A 4367-nucleotide genomic window follows, 5' to 3' on the forward strand; every position below is an offset into this window, starting at 1 on the left:
CCACACGGGCAAAGGCCACTGGCTCACTGCAGGGTTTAATAAATGTTAACATTTCACTATATTTTTTTCAGATATATATATACACACAGATATATATATATATATATATATATATATATGTATATATATATATGTTTGAAAAATATATTTGAAATACATATATATACATTTTTTAGAAAATAAAATGTTCTGTAGTGAGTGACCTTATACCTTTCCATGATCCCACCCTTCTTTTTCTTCCAGAAGTTACCTTATCTGAGTTTAATATATTAATTTTATATTTTGTCTATATATATATTTGAACTTATAAAAATATAATGTAGTGTTATAAATTTCCTTCTTCTTCTTTTTTTTTTTTTTTTTTTTTTGTAGTACTAAGGATTGAACCCAAGGCCTTGCACATGTTAGGCAAGCATTCTACCACTGAGATACATCCCCAGCCAACCTTTTATTTTTTATTTTGAGACAGGGTCTTGTTAAGTTGTCCAGGCTGACCTGGAACTGGAGACCCTCTTGCCTTAGTCTCCCAAGTAGCTGGGTTCACAGGAGTTATGCCACTGTGCCCAGTTTGGTTTTATAAATTTTAAAGCTTCAGATTAGTAGTAATCTTTCTATAATATTCTACCATTTGTTTGGTTGTTTACTCAATATTGTGTTTGCTAAACTTACTAAAATAGCTATATGTGGACATGCTTACATTATAATTTTTAATATGCATACCCAGATGTAAGTTTTCCCAATCATCTCAAGCCATTCACTATGTCTGTACTCCTCCTGAGTAAGAGAGACTTTGGCCTGCTTAACCTGTACACTGAAAACCCTTCTGCCATCTGTCTTGTTACTGCCTGGAATTTAATTCCAACTTAGTAATATAAATTGTTTTTGTTATCAATTTTACCAATTTATGTGTTCACTGTTGTTATTACATCCCTGCATGTCCCTCTGGATCCTCTCGTTTTCTTGCCAAATGACTTCCTTTCATAATTGTTTCAAGCAAGCTGGAAGTTTCACTATCCTCTTCATTGGAAATCCCTGCCACATTTTACAAAAAATGGGATTATATTATAAATACAGTATTAAAACTTACTCTTTTTGCTTAATGATAAGCACAGTTCTACATATTCATTTAAAAAACCCACTTAATTCCATAATTTAGTCCACTTATCCCCTACTGATGAATATTTAAATTGTTTCCAAATATTTGCTAACATTACAGTAACGTCCTTGCACATTTGACTGGTTCCTGGGTGGTTAAATGGTATTTCTAAGTTATTCACATTTCAGATTTTGATACATATTACTTAACTGCCCTGGCGGGGGAGGATGTTTCACACCCACTAATATTGTGTGTTCACTGGCTTTCCCAATATCTCACCTGTTTTTAAAATTTTAACCCACTTTTCTTTGGTTGTTAGTAAGCCCACCTCTGTTCACAGGCACACTTGAATCCTTCTTATTTTGGGATCTTCAAACATGCTTTGTCTTCTACTTAGCATATTCTGACTTTGTCTTGCTCTGCTTAGAAAAGGCTTGCTTGGTTTCCAGACTAATTTAGGTCCCCCTGTTACAACTCCTCAGAACACACTCCACTTCTGATCTGTAGCCAGACTCAGTATCAGTTGCTCCCTTAGGTCACACAACCTTCATTTCTTAACATGCCACCTGATATTGACATAATAATTTGTATGATCATTACCTCATCTCTTTCTTTTCCTTGATTTTGAAGTCATGTGGACAGGAACCTTGTCTCTCTCATTCCAAATGATATCCTAGCACCTGGGTTAGGTGCTGTAAAAATCCCTTTTGGTGAATGAATGAATAAAGTATTATGCAGACACTGAATTTCCATAGAATATGGCCAGTATTCAACTGTTCTGGTTTTTATTATTAAATCCATCCTTACACATCTAACCTGCTTCTGAGTTATCAGCAAAAATGAACAATTGATTCTTTTAATTCTTAATGCTGACCCAATTTCTTCTTTTACCTAAAAAGTTGCTGATTTGCAATTAAATAATAAACAATTTGTTGGTTTGGGGGTCTAGCTCAGTGGTAAAGTATGTGCTTAGTATGTATAAGGCCCAGAGTTAGATCCCCAGTACCAAAAATAATAATAATGATAATGATATTAAACATCCATAGTGAGGGTCGTCTGTGCTGGTCATTGAGAATACAAAGCTGAACAAGATGGGATTTTTACCCTTAGAAAAGATCTTCATCTAGTACAGAGAAACAGACTTATAAACAACAAGTCAAAGTAAAATATGCTATTGAAGTTGGTGGAGGATACAGAGGGAGCATGAGGATTTCAACCCTGGGGGATTTGACTCTCGACTCTCCTGAAAGACAACAGAGAAAGTGGCACAAGTAAAGCTGGAGGTCCTGTGGCACGTTGGGGCAGGTCCCACAGTGAGAAAGTGGATTCGGGAGCTAAGTAACAGCCCAGATGTTGATGAGCAACAACCCATGATTGGCAGTTTTGACTTTCTCCTCTAGGCAATGGTGACCCCTGTTTCAGCAAAAAAGGCAATAAAATAATTTCCTAAAGTAGTTGGAAATATTTTCTTAAAATAAAAGTCTAACAGATGTACCCTGCTAATGTGCTACAGTGCTGACTGCTTTTGTAATCCCATCTTCTTCAAACATTTTCAGTGTGATTGGGAAAATGTATTGATGACATAAGAATTCACTTCCTTTCGTCAAATGTTTATTTAACACCTGTCATGTAAAAGTCATTATAAAAGTACCAAAATGAAATAATTGTATAACCTATAGTCACAAGAGTAGTATAAATAAAATTCTATTAAGTCATTGGCTGGGGAGACTTCAGTTCTGAATTTCTTAACCAAAAGTCTTTTACCTTCCACTTTGCTGAAATGAACATATTTCAAAGTAGACTGTCTTTGGAGGGAAAAGGAGAGGAATAATTGATAATACTCACGCCTAGAAACTGGATTCTAAGTTAAACTTCTGTACCCCCAGAGCAGAATGTGTCTCTGAATATCCTTGCTTGTCACCTACTTATGATCTTTTTATCAGGTTTCTTCAACCAGTCCCTGCCATAGTCTGCCCAGATCCAAGTCCTTGCCTCTGCCTCCCACACCCAAGCCTGCACTCCTGGGCCTAACCTTTTGCTCCTTCTAGCCTCTCTATCTGTTACAGGGGCCTCCTCTTCGCCCACAGCATGCTGCAGCTGTTCTGCATCATCTCTGATTTAGAGAAGTTCTAGTTTAGGGACTGCTCAACCTTAGAGGAAATTGAGTTCTGAACCAAGAAAGATTTCAAGTTCAGTCAGTACTCGGGGTTTAGAAAAGATCAAGGAGAATTGGTAAACTCTGATTTCCTAAGAAGTATTATTGACGCTGCATTTATGACTTCAGTAGACTTTTTGAGTTTCTGGGAGTGAGGCCAAGACTTGAACTGGGTGAAAAATTCCTACTTAACCATTCCTAAAGCTGTGTGACTTTCAGCACATTACTTAGTCTTTTTCAGTTTTTGTTAGCTTGTCTGTAAAATGGGAGTCATTTACCTACTTCATACTATTCTGGAAGATTAAATAATCATCCATATGCACTGAATACATAGTAGGAACTTTATAAATGCTGACTATAATTATTGCTCTACGCAGAAATGGAGATGAAATTTCGAACAACTTTTGAGAATGCTATTTATCTATAAATCGGGGAATACTCATAATCAAAACTTCACTAAAATTTTTTTTATCGCTTTTAAACAATATTCAATGATAAAAACTCTGTTAATGTGGAACAGACAATATACAACTCTTAAATATCTCAGCACCTAATACAGAAGGGAGTTTTCAATGACTATTAACTTAGAGGTAATCATGAAATATATATAATTATATATATATGTATGATTATGAAACAGTGTGATATATTCATAGGGAAATTGAAGATTAATTCTCTGTACAAGATAGATAAGAGGGCAAAAAAGGGAGACTCTTTAGTTTTACAATTATTCTAATTCTGTAACATAGTTTGTAGTTTCAAGTACAGAAAGAAGAGAGTATTGAACCTTTGAAACATAACACAAATGAGCAAACAAAGCAAGGTGATTTTAGATTGCTGTTTCCCCTGGGGTGATTTTCTTCCTATGTCAATCACAGCCCCTTAGGTCATCTGTCCATGTCATGGCCTGGCCTCTTTCTCATGCTTCAGGGTGGCCACATACTTATCTTGCAACCTTGGGTCTCTCTCTGGGTGAAGAAAAAAAAATCTATCTTATAGGATTTTGGCAAGAATTAAAGGAGAAATCCATTTTAAGTATTATTGCAGTGCCTGGTTCCTAAGGGCCCTCAATAAATATTAGCTATTACTTATTTTTACATACATTGAAAGGTGCTA

Source organism: Sciurus carolinensis, chromosome 10 (genome assembly GCF_902686445.1).
Source record: "Sciurus carolinensis chromosome 10, mSciCar1.2, whole genome shotgun sequence".
In the NCBI taxonomy this organism is placed as follows: domain Eukaryota; kingdom Metazoa; phylum Chordata; class Mammalia; order Rodentia; family Sciuridae; genus Sciurus; species Sciurus carolinensis.